This window comes from Passer domesticus, chromosome 1, assembly GCF_036417665.1.
Source record: "Passer domesticus isolate bPasDom1 chromosome 1, bPasDom1.hap1, whole genome shotgun sequence".
NCBI classification, from domain to species: domain Eukaryota; kingdom Metazoa; phylum Chordata; class Aves; order Passeriformes; family Passeridae; genus Passer; species Passer domesticus.
Genome location: NC_087474.1, coordinates 49,873,706 through 49,900,769, shown reverse-complemented (window position 1 = coordinate 49,900,769; position 27,064 = coordinate 49,873,706). Strand labels below are relative to the sequence as shown.

The following is a 27,064-nucleotide window of genomic DNA, read 5'->3' as shown; positions in this document are numbered from 1 at the left end:
TCTGAAAATGTCTGCAGCCCCACAAAAGGATGATGTTTTCTGTGGCAGAGGCCAGTGAGTCTCCAGGGCTTCATTCTGCTGCTTGTTTTATGTCTGAAGGCTGAGCTTTGTGCTTAATTGCTTCCACTCTGAGGTGATTTTTCACGCAAACTTGCAGAAATGGTTTGCTACACCAAAGTAGCAAAGTGGTTTGGTAGGGCAGTTGTGTGCATGGAGGTTTATGATCTTTGCCTCTGCAAACAAACAGCAGCAATATCAGTGTCAGTGCTTCCAAAATCTGTCCCTTTTCAGAAGGTGACAAAACTATGTGACTTCTCACCATATTCAAATGGAGGTGTGAATGCTTCTAGCTGGGGGATTGTGCTGGAGTTCAGGATGTAGTTGTTGTCAGTTGTTTCCAAGGGATCACTCCATGCTGCAGCCATCTGTGAGGACACCCAGAAAAGACATTTGGTAGTTTGAGTGAAGAAGGATACAGCCTTGATGTGACTGAAGGTGGTGTGCAGCCCTTTTGAGTGCTACAAGTATCAGACTCACCAGAACACTGTGATTTAGCTGATTAACGAAATTTGTATTCCTGCTGTTGGCTGCTTCTCTAGCTGGGTTGAAAAGGGCAGAAAAAGGCTTTATTTGGAAATGGCTGCCTGGCTGTGGTAGAATTTCCAGAGCAAGCCAGAGCTATCATTAACAGTGCCTGAGGGAGTAAAGGCAAAGAGTGTTTTGAGCTACTTTGAGCAGACTTTTGTCCTTAAAACAGAAGTGAAGTACATGTAATTTAATATATGATTTAGTTTTTCAAACAAAGTGAAATAAGGTGGACTTGCCCCCCATAAATACTATGGTAGAAAATACACTCCTATTTTAATTAAATAGAAGTAAATTTCAATGAAGGCAAGGATAAAAATACTCAAGTAAAGTCTATGTTGTATAATAATAATAATAATAATATCTAAAATGGTAAATTAAAAGTAGTGTTAAAAATGCAAGGTCCAGCAATCAGTAGTTGTAAGGTACTACATTTTAAAAGGTCTGTGAGAACAACAAATATTTTCTGAAGTAAGATCTGACTTTACTTTAGCTGAGCCTTCTTAAACAGAAAATAGAATTCAAAAAATAATGGGCTGAAACATTATGCTCAGAGAACTGTCTAGTTACAAGTTTCAGCAGTCAGTGAACAGCCTGGAGAGCCAAACACAGCCACTGCTCATTAGCTTTTCCCTCAGTGAAGTTAGTCTGGCAATGTTAGCATTTTGATGCTGGTTCATCAGTGACAATATAAAAATAAGGTCTTAAAGAGAAATGTAGGCAACACAACCATCCCATCTGCAATAGTGGTTTATTTCCTGTGTTTTGGTGATGGCCTTTCTTTTCATCCAGAAATGCTTTCTGGGTACTCTAAAACTTTCTTTAGTTTTGATTTTGTTTTAAATGTGCTCAGTAGTAATCTTGCTACAAATATATACAGCAGAAATACTTCATATTACAAGTAGTAACTTCTTTGAATAAAGAATAAAGACTTTTTCAGATGAAACAGACTACTGAAAAATTTAGGATGGCAGTCTGCATCTTAAACCGTCTATTTTATGCAACAAAAGGAGAAAGTACCTATAGGTACTTTAGACTGTTTTCATTTCGTTTCAATTTTTACTATCCTGAGAAATTTTTAGAGATATGGATATGAGATTAGACATCAGAATGTTCTGGCATTTGGGGAAAAGATCACTTTATTCTTTACCTTTATTTTACAGTCCTTCCTAATGTGATAATTTTTACTGGTGGCATGGGAAATAACAAGGCCACATGGCCTTTGGTGTGACTTTGTGCAGGTGTTCTTACATAAGCAAACCACTTTCTTTCTAACTTGGAGCACACATTGCTAATGTGTTACCTCCTAATGCATTCATAATTTTAATTCTTTATGTAATCCATAGAGGTTCTAGCTTTAATTTTTGCTTAAGGCATACTGTATATGTGTATTTGCTAGATTCTTTCAAAGAATTTTTTAAATCTCTTTTTTCACATTCTTTTCTTTGAAAATGATTTTCTCTCAAAATTGGTATGTTTAAATGTTAATGGTCTGTTTGTTCATAGAAAAAATGCCTTTTATATGTTTTTTGTAGAAGTCAACTGCTAACAGGACAAAATTAAGTTCATCTTCTCCTAGGTGTTTACAAACTAGAAACCAAATGATATTAAGTGCTTCTTTTGTTTTAAAAAGCTGTTTGTTTGATTGTTAGCAATTTAAAAAGCATATGAGTACTATGGAGACTGTCCTCTGATCAACACTATTATTTCAGACAACAGTTTTAATGAAAAATGCATAACTTCACAAAATGCAGTAGTCCTTTGAAACTACATTATCAAATCAACACTTTGTTGAACAGCAAGTTATATATTCTGACAAATTTCTGTTCTAGAAAAAGTAATGCTTACTAAAAGGGGAAAGGTTTTGGGAGGTAGTCTGTGTTTTTCTTTTTGAATGTGTTTTTGTGTTTTTCTTTTATAATTAGACTATGGAGTTTAAATAATCCTGGAAGATAGCTCTAAAAAATTCACACTGTCTTTGAAATGGTTAGTACACTGAGAAAGGCTTTAAAAGTTATCTCTTGAAGCTGAGATTGCCAGCTGTTATACCTTTTTCTGTGTTATGCCTCTTTTATAGCCTGGTCCGTGTTTCTTGTACTTTGAAGTTGCATTGCTCTTCTACCACAAGAAGGTATTGTTATGGATAAACATTGTGAGAGAAACGTCATGAAGAAAGCAGAATACTTTAAAGGCTTTTGATGGAAATATGAGGATTTCTTGCTGCTTGCATTTTTACTATAGATTCTGTAGCCTCTTGCTTTCATTTTTTCCTGGATTTGTTGGCTTGTGCAATCCATAAGTTTAAATATCTGCAAGAGAGGACTAAAGGAATGGCTGGCAGACATCTTTGGTGATGTCCAGCATCTGCAGTATTTGGAGAGGAAAAAGGCATCTCTCTGGAAATGCTGTAGAGCAGACCAAGACTGAAGCTACAGATTGGCCTTGTGAGGTGGTTTGCCTGGTTAATTCAAGCTTTTTTCTATTCACAAACTTGTATTGAGACATTTTTATCCTCATTGACTTTCCCATCTGAGTGCAGCTGGGTTTTTTCTCTCTCCTCCTTTTAATGAAAATGTAAACAAGGCTGCTAAAAAACCTAGTGAGAAGGTATGGGCACCGTTCCTTTTAAGGTACTGGTGATATCCTAGTCTATATCTCCAAGTCTTTCTGTAAGAGAACTAAGAGGAACTGAAGTATTCTGGCAAGCAGTGGCTCGGATGTGTTTTATATGCTCTGTATTACACAATTGTGATAACACTCTCTCCTGTGAGAAGAGTTGACCTTGTTTTTTAATGCCAAAAGAAGTCAGTGCTAATCAGAAAGCCAGCAGGTTTGATATCTTGCATGACAATAGAATATTAAAATAACTGTTCAACCATTTTCTTCCCTTTTTTTTTTTTTTTTCCCTTATGGTCAGAATAGTTATTATGATAAATTCAGAGAGAGTTTTCACACTGACATTTAATTAAAATGAAATTACCTACCATTGTTTTGGGCTACACAGAAGCTATTATTTATGTTTATATTATTCTAATACCTTATTAGACTAGGTTTGCATTTGCATCAGTAAGTTAGCATGACTTGAATTATTTCTTTCTGTACTCCTTAAGTAGCAGCAAGAGCAAACTGCAATATTAAATACCTACAGAAAAAAGACATTTCAGTCTTCTTGGAAAAGGCAGGGACATGTTCAGCCAGAGGTTTCTTTTTTCCACTGTTTTCTATTTATATTTTGTTCTGTTCACCATGGCTACTCATCACAGAAACCAGCAGGATGGCTGAAGGACTCTTGTTGGTAGAATTTTTATCATCTGTGTATTAGTAGTTTTATTCTATAAACGATTAAAATATAGCATAATACTGTAAGATCACTTAGAAGCAGCATTTTTCAAACGTACCATACGCTTTTTTTAAGTAACAGAAATAACTAAGGGAGGGAGGTGGTGAAGGGGTTATGTCTATGGCTAATCATGAATTTTTCAAAGAGCAAAATAATCACATAAGCTTTTTAATTCTGCACAGAGTCTAAGTTATAGGTCTTGTTAAGAGTAATGGTTGTGTCAATCTAAGAGTGCACAATCAGCTGTTCCACTTCCAAAACAGCTGCTCCACAATGTTCTCCCACTTCCCACCTGGACCTCTCTGCTAATTGGGCAGCTCCTACTGTTCCTGATCCTTTCCCTCTGTTTCCTAGAACTACTGGAAAGAAGCTGTTAACAGATCATTGTGACTGTTTAATAAGGGCTCATGCTTTCAAGGAGAGAAGCTACAGTGACATTCCTACCCCTAGAAATATCCTGCTCAGGATACTTTCTAATTTTCCTTGGGCCTCTATGTGAATGCTCTGTCTTTTGACCATGTGCTATGGGTATGAGCCTTGGCAGTATCCAGGAGCAGCATTGGTGGGCACTGCTCCGTAAGAGAAGGGACACTGGGAGCCACCTGTGACACCGAGCCAAGCGAGGACAGTGATCCAAGGTTAAGAGGCAGTCCCACAAAGAGAGCAAGTAATGGCAGTCAGCTTCAGCCAAAAGCTCAAACTGACAGGCAAGTCTGCATCTTCTGATGTAAGACTAAGATCAAACCATGAAACAAAGTCAGGATAGGATTAATGACCTTTTTTATCCCCTAATCTATGGATAAATAACTGCCCTATGTTTTAGAGATGGAGTGTTCATTTGTTAGCCAAATTCTGCAGGCAGTTGGACAGAGCAGGAGGCGGGAACAGCGCATACGCGCAGCTCTGGGCTTGAGGGCAGGGGCTACAATAAAGGCACCCTCTGGGAGACATTTTCAGAGAGAGAGAGAGAACTAAGAATTATTCCTACTTCAGCAGGAGACTGGCAAAAGAAGGAACAATTTCTCACAGCTTTAGTATATATTTTGCAGTAAAGATGGCTCCCCTCAGTACAGGGTACCAACAAAGTTTTCTCACTCAGCATTGCCTCAACAATTTGGATGAAATCCTGCAGGTTACAGCAGTCAAATCTTGCATGGTTGTGTAGTGAATTACAGCACATATCCACTTAAATCATTGGCATAACAATATATTTGGAGTTTAATTGGGGATGACATGAATGTAGATGAGCTGTCACATTGGCTAGGTATGTTGCATCGCAATCAAGTGAATTATCTTTAAAGAAAGAGACTAATTAATGAAAAAATAGTCATTCTTACTGTATTTGCAGTAACTGAAGTAACAACATGAAACTGATATTTTAATTCTATAAATTCCCAGTGAATAGCTAACTAGGTTTTAAAGTACACAAATCAGGGGTCTTTAATTGCCTGGGTTGAACAGGGAAGTAGCAGAATAATTTATTTTCAGGGGTGAAAAATTTCAGATGTGCTTATTTAGGTAAACCTAGCTTTCAGATAATTCTGACATCTGGATGGTTTTCTACTGTTTCTACTGTTGAGAAACTCAGTATAAAAAACAAAGAAAATTAATGATAAAGTACATATGAACTAATTTGTGCACTAAACCTGCCCTTTAGACTGAAGCAAGAAAGTTTTCCTAAAAGTTGAAAGAAGCATAGCTTTGGATTATGGATGGAAAAGAAGTAGCCTATAATGCATTAATGAAGGGTGAGAGATGTATAGGCAAATCTTCCAATTTTTATGGAAGCCACAGCTGGAGTTGTTGTGGCTTTAAACATCAAATACAAGCACAGATGAATTGGCAATTATATTCTTTAACTACAAGCACAGAAAAGACAAGCAAGTAAGAACATTTAATTGGCATATTCTTGGTAATAATGCATTAAGATAAACTGTAGAACAATGAAGCTTAACATTGCTTATTGCTCAAATGCTTACCCAAACCTAGACAGCCATTTAGTAAGTGATATGTTTAAAAAGCCAAAATACAGAGCCAAAAATGATTTAAAAGCTTCCATATGCAAATGAAAAGCTCTTTCCTGTTATATTTTCCTCCACAGAGTTGTATATTAGCATTTTGGTAGCATACTTATGTGCAGCTTTATTTTTCTTCAATTTGCAACTGTGGTATTTCCAGAGTAAGTAGCACTACCTAGGTTCATTAATGCAGCATTTATACTCTGCAACTCTTCATGTAAATATCATGTTTCAAGGCAGCATTATGAATATTTCATGTGGTTTTGTGAGGTATTTTTCTTCAGGAGGGAGACCTTTATTGTTAATATGCTGCTTATCTAAAATGATGGGTTCAGAAATATTTCAGTTGTATTTTTCTTCCTTTGACAAGCTTGCTTCTATTGCAATATTCTTTAATTATAAGATTTTGTAAATTACAATATGATGTCACTTAATCTTACTTATTTTCTTGCTGTACCCTCTGAATTAGGAACCCTTGAAGACAAATAGAAAGCCCTTTCTGCTCCAGAGTATTGCTGTTTGCACAGCTCGCACCAATGGAGAGAATTGCTGATGCTTTAGCAGCCTCTTATTTGGAACAATGGGCAGTTCAAACATTTAACATTTATTTTATTTCTGAGGAAACTTTATTCAGGTATTCCCTATTTCAAATGTAAAGATATCTATAAAGCCTGTAGTGATAGCTTTGAAATAAACAACGCAGATGCTTCAAGGTATTTTCTTTGACTAAAATTACCCAGGGCATTTAAAATCTCAGCTGGGGGAAGCTGTTTCCCCAGTCCTGTTCCTGTGCTCACGTTCAACTCAGCTGGAGGCTGCAGTGTGGTTGCCAGGAGGTAAATCCTGGATTTTGCTGTGCCAAGGTAACAGTTGAATTTCAGTCAATATTTTTAACTTGGTCTAGAAATTGTCTCTGTTAAATAATTGGTTTTCTTTTGAGTGTTTGTTCTGCCTTGAGAAGTTTTTTCTGGTTTAGTCTGCAAGCCCTGTATATAAACTTCCTGAACACCACCTTAGTATACTGTGGGCATGCCATAGACCTGAAAATCATGCAACCTTTCCCATTATACTGCACCTAGAAGGGACTGCTAATATCATAGTCAAATATTTAATTGACAGGCACAGATACCATTTCTCTAATGCTAGCTAATTTAGAGGTGAGGTAAACAAGCTCAAATGGAGTTGCTGCCTATTACTGTTCAGACAGTCCCTTGGTCAACTCTTCAGCACTTTGCCTTCATTTCACACAAACAAAGAAAAATGTACATGGCCATGCCTTAGATGAACTCATATACTATTCAATAAGTAGCCAGAAGGCTCAGGAGTACAAGATACTAGTCAGTTAAAAATAATGTAGTGGGGAAGTAAGGATGGGAGATCTTTTTCTTATAATATATTTCTCAAGCATGAACTGGACAAAGACCTGAGCTTTGGTATCTCTGGCTTCCTGAGAAAGATACTTAATTCATTGCAGTAGTATAAAGTAATTTACGTCTTTTTTGGAGTATAAATATATAATGGAAGAAATTTAGAAAAAGTGATGCTTTGTATTGAAGCATTATTTTACTGTAGTCCTCAAAAAAAATCTGCAATTGGAAATTATGTTTGCAGTAATGAGGATATTTCAGTTGTCTCTTAGTAGAAATTATTTCAAAAGAGTAATCAGAATGTTATCTTAAGAAAAAGGAAACAAAATAAAACTTTTACTTTTTTTTTCCCCAACATTTGGGAACAAAATGTAACTTAAGAAAGAAACTATTCTACAGATTTCTACCGTTCACTCTTCATGTCTCAAGTATCTGTTCTCTTTAATTCCATCATAATTATTTCTTCAGCATATTGACAATATTTTTTATTTGCCCGAACAAAAGTAAGGAAGAAGCATGATATTTTTCACAGAGAAAAGGTAAGAATATCCCTCTTTGGAAGAAATATTCATAATCTAAAACTTGTCATATTTTAACTTTCCAAGAAGTGATTACTGGAGGGTTCAGAAGGAAGAAGGTATTTCTGTGTGCTAATGAATGTGACACCATTCCAGTGTGGATAGAGGGAAAGCTTTGACTCCATATTGTGTCTCTTAGTGGTTCAGAAAAACCTGTCCAGATGAGCTCTAGCTGCTCTCAAGCAGCAGTCCAGTGAGGAATCCTCTGGGTCAGTATGGGGCCTGTGGAAAATGTTAATGCGTCCCACAGCCCATATTTTCCAGTTTTGAGTTAAACTATTCAAGATAGGAAGCATGAATAATTTCTCCATGATATATCTCCCCCAAGAAAATTATACTTCAGTTAAAAGGCCCTAAATACATCTTGCACTCTAGGACTAAAAATTTATTTCTTCAAGAGTCTTTTGGGAGTATGGTAGTATTTCTGAGATCCTTGAAGTACCTATTTACATTTAAGTTCAAAAAGCCTTTGTAAGACTTAGCAAACAGACTCCTTTTACAGAGTGTTGAAGGGAACTTTTACAAACTAGTGGAAAGGGAGGGGAGGAGTAGGAGAAAATCTTTTCATCTCTACAGAGCTCCAGATATTACGACTGCAGTGTAATTTGCATGAAATCAATCTTTGCAATGAGTATTGTGCCTGCCTGTGACAGTGTACCTCTGTACTAAATCCTTCACTGGATTTAGTAATCTGGATCTCAGATTCTAAACCTTGTTCACTACCAGGGAAAGAAGTTATTGCTGTCAGATTATCCATTAGACTAATTTAAATATTAGCACAATGATCACAATGTCTCACCCAGTTTATTCCAAAAAAGGGAGCATATGCACATTTTCCTGTCTTCATTTGCTGATTTCCCCAAAACAAGCTGCTAACATTAAAAAAATAATTGAGATAAAACAGTAAGAAATAAAAAGCTAATACCTTAAATAAATTTTAAATTAAAAATTATATGCCAACCTAAATCAAAGGAGAAAAATTTAGATTGGATATTAAGAATTCTTTACTAAGAGGGTGTTGAAGCACAAGAACAGGTTGCCCAGACAAGTTGTAGATGCCTCAACCATGGCAATGTTCAAGGCCAGGCTGGACAGGGCTCTGAGCAAGTTGGTCTGCTGGGAGGTGCTCTTGCCTCTTGCAAGGGGCTGGAACTTGATGACCTTTAAGGTCCCTCCCAACCCAAACCATTCTATGATTCTATGATTTTGTGCTTTTTATAATTTAATTTTTTTTCGCATGTAATAAAGTTGAAAATTTTTATTACAGAAGAAAACTCCTTAGGAATGAAGGAGAAAATAGAGTTTATTTTTGCTAGTCTAGGCTGGGTGGGGTTTTTCCTACAATAATTTTCTTGTGCAAGTGTACTTTAATGTGTACACACCATCTTTCTTATTGCATGAAGGAAGGCAATATGGTTGTCTGTTTGCACAGTGTTTACTGTACAGGCATGGCTTAGAGATAAGCTCAGATGCAAACGCATGGCTAAATTGGTCATAGCTTAAAAAAAAAAGTATTACAGAAAGGAAAAAGGCATAAGGTGGGCTTAACTTGGACAGTGACCAAAACTCTTCCAGTCTTTTTCTCACTGCCCTCTCCTCTTGAATGGGCTTTGTTTCATTTTGGTTTGTTTTGTTTAATTTTGTTTTGTTCTGAAGAAATGTCTCTTCCAGCTTGTCTGGAGCCATTTTTCTCCAAGCTTTAGTCATATATAACAAAATCTCTCTGGATAAGCAGAGGAACGTGTGATGACGTGTTAATTTTTTTTATTAAGAGGACATCTTTTCTCTTTTACAAGCTTACCTAAGTAGTGAAGCACACTTAGCAAAAGAAACTTGGATAATGCACTATAGTGAAGCTTGATCATGCAAGCACCATATGGAATGTTTTTGGCTGCCTTTTACACAGCAAATTTATGAAGTACACAGCCAGGTTTTAAGCGAGTGGAGTTTTTAAAGACTTATGTGCATGCTCTTCTGCCTTGACCTGAAATAGCATGATTAAAGTATCAAGGATTTTTAATTCCTCTAAACAACCTTATTTCTCCCTAATTGGAGAGGAAATCTGAACATTAATTTTAACTTGTAATGTTGTAAATCAATCTTTGAGACCAAATTTAATTGGATTTTTTATTTCTAAATTTCTCTTTTGCAACAGACTTTCTGTGTATTTTAACCCAAATCTCTCATGCAATTCTAATAAATTAATTTAGTTAATATCTCATGTAGACACTATCAGCAGTCTCCTGCATTCAGTGTTACATAACTTCTAAAAAATAATTTGGTGAAAATGAATTCTCCTCTTTCTCCTATAACTTGTGAAATAAAATGGGACGTGTATTTTTCCTAAAATATCCATTGTAAGAAACTGATGGATAAAAGATTTAATTCTTTAGAAATACAAACACATGAAAAAGGGATGTGCTTTTTCCTTATTTTTAAAGAAGTAACATTTTTGTGTTGAATATGTTTTTGGTAATATGTGGCATTCTGCACATTTATATATATGAACATATTTATGAAAATATAAATATATATTTTCCCCTAATTTTATAAATTATTTCCCTTCTTGACACAAGGACCCTGAAGTGGTACAAATGATACTGTATTCCATTTGTAGGCTGAATTAGAAAATTAATTAACTCCTTTGCTAAGGCTTGAGTTCAAGAAACATTATATTTTGCCTTATCAAAATCCCAGTCACAAGGACAAGTGACTGTGATTTCCATGCAAATATTTCAATTTTCAAGTCATTGAAGAATTAAGAAGAGTTTTTTTCAGATATGAGGAGCTTTCAAAGTTATCAGTGAGAAGCACATTATTGTTTTTTGTGAGCAGGGTTTGTGAAACCTGCATAACCAATTCATATCCTCTATGCTAATCATTTCTATAGGCATAGCATAATCCAGCCACTTGACTTTGTTATCCTTGCAGCATTTGGAGATCTGAAAAGAAAAAGTCAGACAACTGGCTAAATCAGACAGGAAAGAGATAAGGATTACAAAAAGACAGGGCAAAATCTTAACCTAAATATGGGCAGTGAGCTGTTTGCTGCTTTTGTGATGTGATACCATTAATAACAATGCAGGCAAAGGTTAGTTACTGTGTAACACCTGTAAATGCAAAAGAGTGGGAAACAATTTTTACAGATTTTTGTAAGCCCTTTGAATAGCCCTGTATTACATGTAACAGTGAAATACACAGTTAAATGGTACATTAGAGGCTATGGAACCAGAGGTTGAGGCTGATATTCTGATATTCATATGCAGTTTGCCTTATGAACAGCATGGGAATATACAGTCATAAGAATTTCTTCATAAATGATGCTATTAGCATCTTATTTACTTGAATGACTGCATAAATATTAAATAAGAGAAAGGATATAAAAATCCAGAGGTGTTTGAATTAGAAAGATATGTAGTAGTCCAAGCACAACGGCTATAGAGGCAATTGATTACAAAAATACCAAATATCAGATGGTTTCCATATACACCTCTAATCTGAAAAAGTGTGGAATTAAAAAAGTTACTTCTGCCTACTTTGCAATTTAGAGGTTTATCTAAAAATTTACTTATTCAAGATGTTATGTTTGTGCAAATATTCTGTGGTGGAGTTACAAGGCATACATATAAACAAGCTATAAAATCATCAAAATACTGTATACCTTAACAGATGGGGATTTGTTGGATTGTTTGTTTTTCTACAATTTTTTTAAGTACTTTTGCAGTTAGTGCAACATGCCTTTTTTGGGGGTTGTTCATCTTCTCTGTAGTCTTTTTTCATCCAGGACTGCAATGAATCTGCCACTTGGTCATGGATGGCATGCAGAGATAGCAAATTCATTGCAACTACTCTCAAGCCATGCAAGAATAGCCACACAGATCATAAAAGCAGAGCTTTGCTTTTGGTTGCTAATGCAGAGCAGTAAATATTTAATAAATAATTTATAGTGTTTTGCATAAATCCTTAACACATCTCTTCTGGTACAGAAAGAGCATCATATATGTGGACAAATCAAATATTTGTCACTGAGGTTGAAGCTATAATGATGAAAAATGTCAGAGAGTGAACAACTCTGCTGATAGGAATAGTGATGTTGCTTGACCACATACCTTCTGACTGAAGATGCCAGTATCCAGAAAATAATCAAATAAATTCTTAACTTGCCAACTGCAAAATTTATTCTTTTAATATCTGGAGTATTTGCTGCCATGAGTTCTATTTCTAGAAATGGTGTAGAAACCTGAGGGAAATCTATACAGCAGGTACAATATACCACAAATACTATGGATGTAATAAATTGGAATACAATATGCCAGGTTTTAAGCATCTCATATTATTTAATTGCCTATGACAGAAGGTGTTTAATAGTCTTGAAGATGCAAATAACATGTCCTATATGATATGATAATGAAATGTATCTATGGTTCAGTACATTGGAATTTCTCCATTTCACTTCAAAAACTATTTTATTTCTGTTTACTATTTGGCAGCAATGAAAATTGAAGGACTAAAACTTCCTTTCTGTTCTTAATTCCTTTCTTGCTAAGATTGCAAAATGGTAATATTTAGTATCAATTTTACAATGTTTGTCCTGACAACATCTGCCCATTAAAATATAGGATTAAATTATTTAATATTGGAAAAACCAGCAGCTGTCAATTGGTAATGATTTGTCATCTGTATTTAATGGTGAATTTGATGGTAAGCTAGTGGCAGAAATCTCTACGCCCTTTTAAAAATCTCCTGGACCACCCATTTATTTTAGTGTATTACTTTTTTGTATGCACAATGAAAATGTCTGATGTTATGAAGTATGAGGAGCTCACATGCATTCTTTTACATATGTTTATCTTGTAAGCAAAATAATTACAATAATACTGCACAGGGAAAGTGAGTGTATGCATATTTTTTCCAGAGCTGTACTAATGAGAATTATTTTATGTCGCTATGGAAATTTAGATAATTATTTATGCCCTATTCAGGGGCTGTAATTTTTTCCTTAAGAACATCTTTGCAATTATGTTACCTACAAAGTAACTAAAAATTTAAATAAACAAAAGGCTCCTTGTGTGTGTGGGTCACTTGTAACCCATGTAATATGTAGCCTTCTCACTCTATTTCTTGCTAACTAAAGACAAGGCTGTAAGCAGGCTTTGCTTTTAGAAGGTCAGCTTTTATGCTTGCATAAACCCCGACAAGCTACATTTCTCATGTCTGTTTTAATATGAATGGATGAGCCACTTACTGGTCTCTTTCCCAGAGGTGAATGCCCATTTCCTTAGCTCTGAAAAAGGCTGTTGTAATCAATCTTCTCATTACCCTTTTTTTTTTTCTAAAAAAATTATACATAGTATTACCTAATTACGTAACATTACCTTAAATTACCCAAAGAGGAACTATCTGTTCCGTGTATATCCTCCTGTAAAATCTCAAAAAAAATTTTACCAGCATTTCCTCTCCTTGATACTACTTGTCCATTTTATTTGCTGCCAAGATAACCAGGCAGACTTGCTTGTTTCCAAGTATGGTAGTGGATAATTTTAAATAAAAAAGCCAACTATTCCCATTATATATCCTACAAAACAATGCTTTGTGATACTGGAAAACTTCCAGAGAATTTTTGGAAATGTATATACTCTGCCATGAATGAAGTTCACGGTCTTCCTTTTAACTTTGTACCAGGAATAAAGCAGTGTTATAGAAGATAACAAAAGCCAACTGTTAAAAATAATCTAATCAATTATTAATAGAAATACCTGAGACTTTTTATGGTGATTTAAAATATTTCAGAAGATACATGAAACTGGATAACATTTTATTTTAACTATCTTCCCATTAATATGGTGGGAACCTTCAGCTTTACAAAAGTTAATGGCCTTGGAATGCAAATCTTGAAATACAAATTTGCCAAATTGTATTTAATATAATTTAATGCAAACCAAAGGTGGAAGTGGTAATGGAAGGTTACATTAATGACTTAAAGACCTATTGTATAACCGGGATAATGCTAACTTTTTTCTGAAGCAAACTGGTTTGTCAATATGAATGTGCATAAAAAAAAGAAGTATAGATCATAACTGCGTGTTGTTAACTGAAACTGGATTAAGCTGAGAAAAGTCTAATAATCCTTAATTGGTACTGCTTTGGGTATTAAACTACAGGAGAGACTGTGCACAGAGAGTCTCTTAAACAGAGATTACTCTTGAATTAAGTGCCATTCTTTTCTTCCCCCAAAGTAGGTTCCTCCACTTAGCTCACGTATCTTCTAGAGCACGCTTGCTCTGTTAGACAGGGAATCAATCAATTCCCATTGCTAAGAAAACACATTTTCAGTTGGTCGCCCTGTGAGCAATCTTATTGGGTGAATAGAAATTCACCTGATATTCTCTGAATATTTATGGGTTTAGTTTTTTCTCCCAGAGAAAGGTGACACAGTGGAGTATTTTTAATAAGACCTTTCATCATTGAGTGGACAAAGAACAAGGCTTCCTCATCACTTAAACCATCTGCTTTTTCTGTACACTTTGTTCATCTAATGGTTTGATGAATATTTTGGTCAATTATTATTCAGATAAAGATAAATTTGTGTAGAAAAAAATTGAGAGTTTTCATTCAGAGTAACCCCCGATTTTCTTTGAGGTGATGTGGGTTTATAATATGGTGACAAGATGATGATGCTGGAGACAGTTTGTCTAAGAAACAGGTTTTCCAGGCATCAGACAAGTCTGGAGTCAGAGGAGATTAAGGCAGCAGCACACTCAAGAAGTTGCCTTTACTTATGAACGATCTCCAGTTTAAAGATAATTTGGTAAATATTGTCAGTTTAGGACTTTAGGACTGATAACTTCCCCCTTCAATGAACTAAGTTAAATTCTGTACTTTGTTGTGGTTTATTTTATTTGTTTGTCTTTAATAAAAATGAAAGATATGCTATTAATTCCATGGTTGTTTTGAATGACTTTGTCAGTGTAATTTTAGCTAAGTAGATATTTTAGACTTACCTGAGGACAAAATTTTTGTTAACTGCCTTCTTTTCATGGTGAGTTTCATGGATGAAAGATTGAAGAAACACCACCTTATAAAATTTAAACTCATAATGCTGAGTTTATTATGATAACAAATTAAATTCAGGTAGTAGTTTACATGAGGTGAGAGGAATAGTTATCTTGAAGGTGATTTGCCACCTGTCTCTCTGTGTTTTATGTCATGCAGTAACTATTTTTTTTCTTTTTTTTTTTCAGTGGAAAGTCCAGAAAAAATGCAATTCTGATTATTAGTCTTTGAGTTCCTATGTTTATGATAAAATAAAAAAATAAAAAAAAATCAAAATTCTGGTAGTCAATGTTTTTTAATCGGTTGTAGTCAAATAAGTGTAGTTGAGTTTTGCCAAATTACAGCTGTTAAGCAATTCATACTTGAAGAGAAATTAAATCTAAAGGTGTAACTTTCACAAATGAATTTTTTGAGGTTATTTTAAGAACCACCAGCAAAGATAATGGCAAAAGCAGGTTTAATGTAAAATCAAAAACACAACTCAGTTTGTTGGCAAGGCTCCCTGCTGTGTGTGCTTTAACCACTTAGTAAGTGGTTAAAGCACACAGAGAAAAAAAAAAAAAAAAAGGCAAACCAAGATCACCTCAGAAATTACCTGTTTAGAGTCTGGGAGTCAGGGAGGGAAAGAAAGTGTAGGAAAGGGTAAAGGTAAAAAGGAATAAGGAAGACCCTTCTGTTGAGTTACATGTTCAGAGTAGACCCCTTTGCAACCTGAGCCAGACTTGACTGACAGGTTAGGCCTAAAGATTTAACAGCACTTAACTGATAGCTGAAGTTAAACATTTTAACAAAGGATTAATATAAAATTTACTACAGCACAACAGTAACTTACTCACTAGTCTCGCTTACTTACAAATTTAAAGTTCTTAGAATCCAGGAGAGCAACATTCATATCACATTTGCTATTGCATACTCACAACACCTATGCACACAGTCCTGAAGGAGTATGTAAAGGTGCACCTGTGAGAAATTCCCCTTAAATTCAGTGAAATATTCACATCAGACGCCTTTGCATTTTCTCAATGGTTTGAGCCTCGAGGAGTGGGGTACCAGCTCAGAGTCTGTTGTTGTCATTCACCAGTCCTCAGTACAACAAACTTCCTCCTGGCTGTGAGAGGTGTCCCACTGGGATTGAGGCTGCTCGTCACATCCTGGTGAGGTCCAGGAAAGCCCAAATAGTCTCACTTTGGACCACTGTTTTCAGGGTTTCAAGAGAGTGGACTTTACTCATAATAATTTTTCATCCTGGCCACAATTCAGGGCAGTAACTATATCTGAAGGTTTGATAACAAAAAGCTATTCCACTCGGGCTGTTATTCAGACAAGAAAAATAAGTTTCCAAGGCTGTTCACTAAAAAACAGGACCTTGGTAGACAGCACTAGTTCCTGGAAACAGACAGTGTTTCTGATAAGCTCAAATAGAGCTCAGCCCAGTTGCTGCTCATTAAAGCTGAGGTCTAACGAGAATTGCTCATCTCACAGTGGCTGAGGGAGTGGAGGGGGGATGCACCACCACAGTAATGAAATGGAATGGAAAGAAAAAGGAAATGGATACTAATTGTGGCAATAATATATATATATATATATATATATATATATATATATATATATATATATATATATATGTTTTTACAAGATTGTTAAAAATTGTCTCAAAAGCCTATGAAGTTTAAGCAACAAGCCCACTCTCATGGCAAAGATTTAGTAGTTTTTCCAACTTTATTTTTCATATATACATAGTTAAAATTTAGAACTAGTTTTTTCTTCTAAGTGAATCTGTTTAGCAGGTATCCACCTGCTAAACAGATTCACTTAGAAGTAAGTAAGATGCTTTTTTCAGTTCTTTTTTCTCCTTACCGTGAAAAGAATGAATGCATGAGACAATTGCCAGAAGCAAGAAATTTGAAAGAAAGCCTTCACACATCTGACTCATTAAGTTGAAACTTTTCCATCTGCATTCACTTTGTTAGCTCACAGAAATGTTTAATCAAGAATTAGAAAGACTGATGATAACTTTGTGTTTTTTGTTTAGGTTGCTTTTTATAGAGGCATAATTCCAAATGAGATGCATTTCTCCTGTCAGTGATAATGAGCCTATAAACCACTCAGTATCTTTTGAAAGTGCAGGTGCCAAGTGTGATTGTGACATGACAATATCTGAGAATGCCTGTAAATGTATATAAAAGTACCAATCTGGGCATTTGTGGGACTGTGAATATCAGCCATGCACAAGAACACAAGGTTCCTAATAGAGGATAAATTCTATTTATATTTTGATTTTTTTCTGGATCATTTTGTGTAAGCTAGGTTTGGTGCACCTAAAAGAGAATCTTTTCTGTCATGAAAAGATATTTGTTAAATATAACTGTTAGGTAGATCCTGTAAATATCTCCATAGAGATTATTTCAGAAGCAGCATTCATTGCGAAATACTTCTTATTAGTATCACCAGTGTCAATTTTTAAAGATGTATAAAAATAAATTGTGGTGGGTGAGGATTCCTGTCCTGACAGAGTAAAACTTCTCTCCTCATTACCTGGGAAACATGTAGAAGGATATGGGATTCTAAAGATTTTGAGGAGAAAAGTGGCAGAAATTACAGTAATTTTGTAAACTAAATGCCTGTTCCAGTACTTTTAGATAAGACATCTTAAATGAGACAGTAGATTGCCTGATATTAACTGTAAATTGTGTTAAAGTATTTTCAAATGACTGAATAATGTTAATGTCTCCAAAAGCAGCAGTCGTCACCAGCTAGGTTTAGCTCTCTTCATTGATTAGAATAAACTTCAATGCACATTATTTTTATGCCTGCTTGCACTGCTCTTCAAACAGTGATAATTTATATTGAATTAAACATTTTAAATGTTCTCGTTTTGTTTGGTCTTCATAACTTTTTGAAAGTTGTCACCAAAAAATTATAACACTCTCCTTACTGAATTTAAATTGCATCTTTTCAAAAACCAATTTCTTTTTTTTTTTAATGTACAACTCAAGATGAATTTATTTAAAGTTTTGTATCAGAAGCGATCCCACACTACTTTAGAAAACAGGCTAAATTTTGGTCTAATTAAAACAATATGTTTCCTTCCCCACAGAAATTGCTCATAGTAACTCCTCCCAAAGTTTGACCTAAATATTTTGAGGTAAATTGAATGACAAATTTTTGATGTTCAGATGCAAATGAAAAGCTTTTTGTAATTGTTTTTAGTCATGCTATTGGCCTAGTTTATTATTTGCACCTAAAATGTGATTATGATGTGGAGGTGGGTTTTTTCTCTTCTGAAGGTGCTGTGCTATTAAAAGGGCTTAGGTGTTGGCTGGAACCCATTTTCTGCAGTCTTGTATGATCATTTAACTCCCTTATTTCCCAGTAAAAGAACATGACAGCAGCTAGACTACAGTGATTTTTCAGCAACTAAGACCTTCCAAGGGGTGGTATAAGTTATAATATTTTAGAGAAAGAATGTTTCTTCCTCTAAAAGTAAGAGGCTATTATTGAAATCTAGCAACTTCAAATATTAAACATTCCTTGTTATTTACAAGGTAAATAACAAAGGATGTTTAATATTTGACGATACTAAATTTTTGAATAATAGATTTTATCACAAAATATTGGTTTCAGAATTCTAGCTAAAATTATTAACATTATGACTGTTCTGTAGCTAACCCTCTAATAAAAGATAAAAATACTTGGCTCTTGCAGATGGATCTGAATAGACTGAAGTATGGGAAAATCAGCAGTGCCATGAAATTGAGGATGATCAAATGCCAGATTCTGTATCTGGGATGAGGTAGCCATGGACACAAATCTAAGTTGGGAGAAGAGTGGCTGGAGAGCAGCCCTGCAAAAAGGGTCTGTGGGTGCTGGTTGACAGGAAACTCAAAAGCAGTGCTGACCCAGAGGATGGTCAAACTGTAAACACATTTCCTGGACATAGGGTTAATAATTCTATTCTTAAGGGAAAAATATTCTATTCTATTCTATTCTATTCTATTCTATTCTATTCTATTCTATTCTATTCTATTCTATTCTATTCTATTCTATTCCTTATAGTGCCACTGAGAAGATCTGAAGTGCACTAAGGTTGAGCAAGTAAATTGCATTCATACATTGAATAAATCAGATTTTATTAATTAATTTGTTCATTTATTTATCTCATGTATTTTCTGGAGCTTTAATATTGTCAAAATACAGCCTTGTCTAATTGCTTATTTATTGATAATTTATTCTGATTTCCTGTAATTCTTTAAATAACACAGCATGTCATATTTTCAAAATGGAGTATCAAGCTAGAGAGACCACTTCTGGTAGTAGCTTAATTAAGTTTGTGTAGTAATTGTGGAGAGCAGCTAAAATTCTGTGCTTCACAGGGAATTAGCTTGCGGTTAAGCTGAACTAGCTTTTACACCATCCTCCTAGTTGCTAGACTTTATTAAAAGATGCTGAAGTCTAATTAAATCCACACTTACGTAAATTATCAATGTCCTTTATTGTAATGGCTTTCACAAAGATGATTTAATTGCATGTGGGAAAATACTGGGCATCCCAACATCTTATATTCTATTAATTTTTATCCCATGCATTAAATAAGTGTAACAGGGGACCACAGCATGATAAAATTAGTCCATGCTGACATTTACCTTTCTTGGCCTTTAGAAAATTCTAGGTGTCTAATGTCATAGAAGTTAGTATCATTAATAAAACAACTCTAAACTTTTTTTTTTTTGCACAAATTACTTTTTTCCCTAAGAGCACTTTGCAGCATTAATGTATCAACAAGAATACAGCACCTTGTTTCCCGCTCTTTTGCCATCTGTACCGATTCCTTCTCTAAGAGAAGGAACAGGTATACAGGATATCAATATTCCCCACATACAAGTTCTTTTGGAATACTTCAATAGAAACATTTTACCTGGAATCTCAAGCCTTGTGTGGACCTACAGAAAAGGTAAAATCAGGTCTAGCATACCCACTAAACAGCAAGGATTCCCAAAGAGTGCTATATGACAGATTGCTGTTAATTTTGGTTCCTCTGAACCATACTTTTGAACCCAGATGTCTTTCACAGAAGAGAAGGAGATTGTGTTCCCTTCATGTCTTTTACACAGAAATCAGCTTTTCTTTTCTTCTTGTGTTGTCCCAAGATGTTGATACCAAAATGCTAAACTATTAAGGAGAAAGGAAAGTAGACAGGATGCTGCCCTGCAGAGAGAAAGGAAATACAAGAATGTAGGTTCTTCCTGACACATATGTAATGAAGTTGGGGTCCTGGCAGGCAAGTATACAAAACAGAATATGACTTTCAAACTGTATCTTTTTGAAAATTAATTCCTCAGGGAGAGCTTGTGCCTCAGCTTCCACTGTAGCATGTGGTATTTTGATGAAGAAAGAAAGGAGGTGTAAATACAGTTTTGTTCAGTGATTTCAATTTCCAAGTGGGATATAGAACACAGATTTAAAATCCACCTTTTCATGCCTTAGAAATAAGCTCAAAACTGCCTCAATGTTTGTTCAGAGACTTAGGAGACTTTGGAGACTTAGGAGACTAATGAGTCTTCTACAGAGCACGCACTTAAGAATTTCTAAGAAACTGTCCTGCTGGAGTTATTGCATTTTAAAAAATAATTGGATATTTCTTCAAGGAGGAATGGGATTGATTTCTCCTAGTTTTGGGTGATTTAAAATGCAAGCCAAAAAAACCAATCAGCCTTTCATTTCTCTCTCTCTCTCCTTCTTGTCCCATCCCCCAAAATACTCTGACTCAGGGATTTAAGAAAATATGAGTTTCTTGTCTGGTTTACAGGGTAAAGTCACTTCCGAAAAATATGCAGAATAACTGTCTATAAATATGGAATCAGTCAAAACCTAAAATGTTTTGGAATTTTGAGTTTTTTCCCATTTATGGTGAAAAATTTTTATTCAATTTGGCTAAAGTAAGGAATAAGTTTGATAAGTCCCAGATTTTGCAAATACCTCATCCACCTCGGAGCTTTTGAAACAGCTTAGTAGATTCCCCAAAAATTAAAAGGCTAATGAGTGCAACATTTTCAGGATTAATGACAAAAAATGGATGTGGTAGTCTTCAACACAGAAAAGTGACCTAAAATCTTTGTTGCCTGGGTTATGCAGGTCCGTCATCCCTGTAGGCAAGTGCCTCTAAGAATTTCCTTGGAAGGAGATCTGGAACTGTAGAGCTTAGACAAGGGGCTTTCTCCTGAAGAGAAATGCTCCATTACTTTGGTTTTGTAAGTGAGGTTGTCTTTTAGTTTAATTGAGCCGAGAGTCCAAGTGGCATTCTTTCAGTTGAGCTCCAGTAAATTATCAGTAATTAAAATTGTTGCAGCAATACCTTTGAGGCCAGAGGTTGAAGAGCCTGACATCCCAGAACCTGGCAGAATAGGGATAATCTGATCTTTTATTAACCACCTGCTGCTGGGAGTTGTACAGTTTTACCTGCATTAGCTGTCAAGATGTTCTGGACAGCCGGACTATTGCAGATTCAATTCAACTATAAATTATAGTCAATTGCCCAGTAGCTATTAGTACCTGACAAAATTTTCCTGGTGTTGGTGGGAAGACCAAGTGATATTTGTGCTTTTTGATTTCCTTGACTTGTTTTGGCAAAGTTGTTTTCTCATCAACCCGTAAATAAGGAAAAAACCCCAACCCTCTTTCTATAATACTTAGCCTTTCCTTTTAACCAGATGATTTATATCTGTCTTGTTTAAAGTGCAAGAGTGAGAGGAAAACAAGGGTCAGGTTATTTTATCATCTACAACAAAAGGGGAATGTGGTTCATAAGCCCCAGTTTCTAATCTTTAAACTGCATATAATACTTTTTAGTTTCAAACAAAGGTAAATACACTTGGTTTGTGGTAGCATATGTAAAACACTGAAAAATTCTTCAATATGATTGTAATTGTATCTATGCCACTGAAATTTCTTAGACTTGATGTGTACAGTGTCTAGTTAATACATTCTAGTGTTTAATCTGTAGAGTAAAAATCAGAGTCTGAAAATTCACATATATATATTGTCTGGATTCCTTCCAGATTTTCACCACCAGCAAAGTATTCCTGTCCCATGAATATCCCCTAATAGAGGCTAGTAATGTTCATGAGGAGCACACTTTGCTTTGTCTTGCATGTGACCTAAATGCTGTCACTGTGATCTATCTAGGGATCACTCTGATTCCTAGATACTGGAAGCAGACAAAAAAAAGGTGGAAATTAATCAGAATTCTGATTTTAAAAATAAATACATTTTTAAAATTAAAAAAGCAAACAGATAAACTACCCTCTCAAAAGATATTGTAACTCAAATAATCTTGCCACTGTGGGAAAAGCCAAAATGCTGATTTTAGCTCTGCTATCATCTTCCACACTGAGTCTTCTGAGTGCCATATAGTGCAACAGCGTGCAAGCACTCTTGGTACCTGTGTTCAGTGTTGCAGGGAAATAGCCCAGGTTTTAAATGGTGCCTGAATAGGGATGAAATTTGGAAGCAGGCCCTGGAAAGTCTGGCTGATAGATGGACGTTAAACACACAGGCATACATCCATTGAATTGAAAATTAGGATGTTTATAGAATATGTACCTGTGTACTTGCTAATGTTTTCTGGACCGGTGGGACTTGGGGACAGGTGCTACACGTACTGCAGCAGCTGGTCAGAGGGCTGTTATCTATTTCTGCTGTTAAGGCAAAGCCGTCTGATTACCAGAGCTGTGCACAGCCTGCCATGGCAAATCCTGTAGCAGACCAGCAGAGGAAAAGAGTTTATGTGCTTTCTGACAGGAAATGAGGTTTCTGATGTTCAGGCACAAGGGGGATATCACTGGAAATATTTAAGTCTTTCAAAGATAAGATGAACAGATCAAAATAATCAAAAAATGTAGTCCTGTTTAATTAGGTCAGCACTAAGCACTGTGAAGATGGGCTTTTGAATAAGTTTGTGGTTAGGGATATTGAAACAAAAGTGGGGAAAATCTCCTGGCTTTGATTTCCAGTGCAGGTATAGAAAAAAAACATGATTTCTCCATCCTTCTGTCAGGTTTATTATAAGGTAAAAATCAGGCAGTCAGGGTGCCCAGTGCAACATAATAGGAATAAATTTGAATATCGTCCTGAGAATTAGGATCTTGATTTCCCTGCGTTTCAATTTGCACTTTGAAATTAAAAGCAAGCTTTCAAAAATATTTATTTTGACACACAATTTTAAATTGTACGAAGACTAATGTATATATCATGTGAAAAAATTACTAAAATGGAAAGAAAAACAGATTATCTTCTTCTCTTAATCACTATAGAATATGTAACAAAATAGGTTTGTTTAATAGATTTATGTCTAATTAGCAGAACAGGAGGAGGTAATGCAGTAGAGTCAGACAGTAGAAGGAAATGTTGTTTAGCAGCATGGGGCTCAGGTATTAGGAAGTCAAACTCGTACATAAAGCTCAATTTGGATCTATGAAATATTTCAGAATGCTGTGTTTTACATTCTTTTGCATGATTTAATCATCCTACTCTTGGGAATTGAACATCTTTCAAATATGTCACAGGAAACAGGCTAAATAACTCTGAATGATGATGATGATGATAACCTGTCTACCTAATGTGTAAAACTAATGCAGAAAATGCCTATTATAATGAAAGAGAAATCAGCAAACTCACAATATCCTTTCAGCAGCTCTCTTTATAGGATTTATGGATGTAGTTTAAAATATGTCTTTAAGAGGTATTCTCCCACAGATTTAAAACAGCCTTTAAAAGGCACAATCTTTCTGCAAACAAGCATTCAATACATGGAAAGCAGCCATCTGGTTTATTTTAAAAAGTAGCCATGAGCATTTCTAATTAACCAGGAGTAGCTGTAACATAAGCTGTATGAATACCACAGTTGTCGGGCAAAAGATGTGAAATCCCTTCAGATTTTTCTTTCCTGTTTTGGGCTCTGCATTTCATGGAATGTGTCTTGTGACCCAGGATGTGGCAGTCACAAGGAAGTCTCCACTGCTGTCTTTCCAATAGCCTTGCTCTGGCTGTCAGGGATAGCTAAAATGTCACATTTCCCTGTCTTCTCCTCCACTGACAAGAAGAAAGGCCTGTTCTAGAGGCCAACATTCTACCAATAAACCAGAATTCAATGAACAAATTTAATTTCTGAAACCCCAGTAGGATTTTGCTAGCAGTTTCTAATTTTAACGTTCCAAAAACTAGTTTTTAATATGTCATGTCCCATATTAATTAAGGTGAAATTTTGTTTGTTCTCCTTTATAGGGCAGGAAATAGTTATCCGAGTTTCTTCTAGTTATTTCTGCATATTTGAGAAATTTTTTTGCTCTCAACCTATACTCATATTTTGTGCCTTTCTGTCATTCCTCTTCTGTCCTTTTAGCTACTTTTTATTATTTACATTTCTAGATGCCTTGAAGTACATGGTCATGCGCTTACCTGTGATAATTACTGCTTACATTACGTCTAAAAACTTCTTTTCTAGACAGAGCCTATGATTATATAGCATTAGTATGTACAGGGCTCATGGAAATCACAGCCTCTTTGTGATGTGCTCTGGAGTGCACACTAACATACTGTGTTTGCCTTCAAACATTTAACTGAATCCTATGATCTTAAAAAAGATGCAACTAGCATAATTATAGAACGGATTTCAAAGGACTGCTTGTGGTGGAGTTAGGTAAACACCAAATGCTTTGTAGTGCCTGGGGTGAAAAAAAAAAAAAAAGGGACTGTATACAAGGGAAGGGAAAAGGGAATAAAGAAAAAGTCCTGACTACAGAAATCTAAAACTCCTGTAACACAATTCAAGCATTCCTAATGGATGTAGGAAGGGCATGCAGATATGTAACTCTGCTAGCAGCTATACTAATGAGAATTTCTGTAGGAGTCAAAGGTAAACTTTGCAGCTTTGGAGGGCAGTAGCTAAATGTCAGCAATGCAGTCCTATTGACTAACCATTGACTAACCTGTATTCAGTTTTTGTCATCGAATACATTTGTTGTGGAATAATTGTTTGCCAGTTAGACACTCAAAACCAGTCTAGCTGGAGGAAATTATGCAGAGTTGGTAAGTGGTCCATAGCTCTGCAAGTCACAAGTGGTTCCCATTCCTCCTCTCAGACTGGCTCCTATACAATAAAATAACAAGTACAACTTGCTCAATACCATGAAGGAATCTTCTGAGGAAAGCTACAACAAAAAAAGGGTTGTATGTTCATGGCAGTCAATGACATGGGTGCCGGTATTACTGGGTTTTGATTTGTTGTTTGAAGCTGATGATGAATGATAATATTTGAAATTGAAAAACTGCACTAGAGAGAAAATGTGCTTTAGATTTTATTGCAGAGAGTAAAAGAAGTTATAGCTATTTAAAATATAAAAGTAGATATGAGTGTATAGAGAGAAAGTGGTTGAAACACTCATTGTGCATATTCCTTAGGTGGTATTTTTTAATTTTAATAAGAAGAATCTTAATACTGATTTACTGAGAAATTTTAAAACCTAACAAGAAATATGTCACTTATTCACAACCTTTTTCTTTAGTGAGATGCAGTAGCTGTCCACCTTTCAAGTTGACTGTGTCAATATGTGTCTTTTTATGTGTTTTGCAGTGTCAAAGTCAAAGTTTAATAATAAACAGCAGCTCTTTGTGCATTTGCAAATATTTGATGAAGGAGTTATCTAAAATAATTAATGTCCTTTTAATAGTAAGTTTTCATATGTAACAAAAGATGACTTGATGAATTATCAAGTATTCACAAAAGTCATTGTGAGTGATGTACAACCTTTGAATGGTTTCTTTTGTGATCATGTGTATTCTTAAGCAATGTAAATGACTCTATCAATAGTTACTGTGAGAAATTTCCATGTAATAAAAATTGAGAAAGTATAATACAATACTTAGCTTAGTAAAATTGAATGAGTACTCAAAATGTGTTGAATTGCAAATTCAATATTCAAAAATTTATTGTTAAAACAACAAATAAAAATGAAATATTTATATGAGTCTGCACTCAGGCATGAGTATATCTGTGTAAGCAATCTTAAAAATATATGTGGAATTAAAGTATTGAAAACAGACATCATATTAATTTAAAAAATAATATTTCAGCATTGGTTTTTGTGTTTCTTAAGGAACAAATTCTAAGAAGCTTCTTTAGAAATAAAAAAATTGACTTCTTTTGAAATGCTTTATCTTGATTAGTATCTTGAATGCTTTGCTGAAACCGCTGTATTATTCCATTTCATTATTATTACATGAAATGGCACTTTTCAATGGAAAGTTCTCAGACTTAAGCCAAAACTGGTTAATTCTATATTAGGCCAGGTTATTTGAAGGAGAAATGTAATAGTGGATGAAGAATACACTCATCAAGTATGAGCTCCTGCAGGTATAAGTAGCATGTAAATATAACGTGCTAAATTAGCTCTCAGGTGTTTAATCTGCATCATCTGCAACTCAGCGCACTGTGGTGTTGCACACAGTTTTCATGAAATGCTCTCCTAGCATACCTGAGGTTAAATTCCAGCTGACCTGATGAGGGTCATTGGATGAAGATGCCAAATGGGTCTTATATTTAGCTGGCACCCAGCTGCCTTCATTTGAGGAGAAAAAATAAATCTAGCATCTGGACTGCATAAACAGACACCTGCCCTTGTAAATGACTGGGTCTGTGAGGTTTGGAATGAATGAAATATGAAAACTCTAGGGCTGGAAAAGGCATTATTAAATTTCTTCCTTGACAGAGATACAAGAACATTGGCATGTCTATTTCAGTGGTAGGGTCCAGTGCACAAGCTGAATATGAGCTCATGCTTGGCACGAAAGAGGAGCCATGGCTGTTTTAGATCTGATGTCTTAGTATGTGTTCATTTACAGTCATGACTAAAACTGCTGTTATCCTGCTTTGGCAAAACTATGCAATTGCAGTAATTGTATTGAAGGGCCATAGAATAAACATGGCTGGGAAGAAGATAATAATCTGGAAATGAAACTGTTCATTTTGCTTTAGTTTACCAGGGAGGGACTGATGCTGCAGGGATATTAACTTTCTGATGGGCAACAATTTAATAGAGTACCTCTGCTAACATTAAGTGTCTTGAATAA

General features: G+C 35.2%; 1 protein-coding gene and 1 long non-coding RNA gene across 2 annotated transcripts in view; one reads left to right on the top strand and one right to left on the bottom strand.

Annotated features, from left to right (window-relative positions):
* Positions 1–27,064, top strand: part of CNTNAP2 (contactin associated protein 2) — a 1,014,456-nt gene that overhangs the window by 96,896 nt on the left and 890,496 nt on the right. The gene's annotated exons all lie outside the window — the stretch shown is intronic.
* Positions 79–15,970, bottom strand: LOC135287973 (uncharacterized). Its single transcript, XR_010351376.1, has 3 exons — positions 15,902–15,970; positions 320–425; positions 79–233 (listed from the first exon to the last, which is right to left on the bottom strand). It is a non-coding gene; the product is annotated as an uncharacterized LOC135287973 (long non-coding RNA).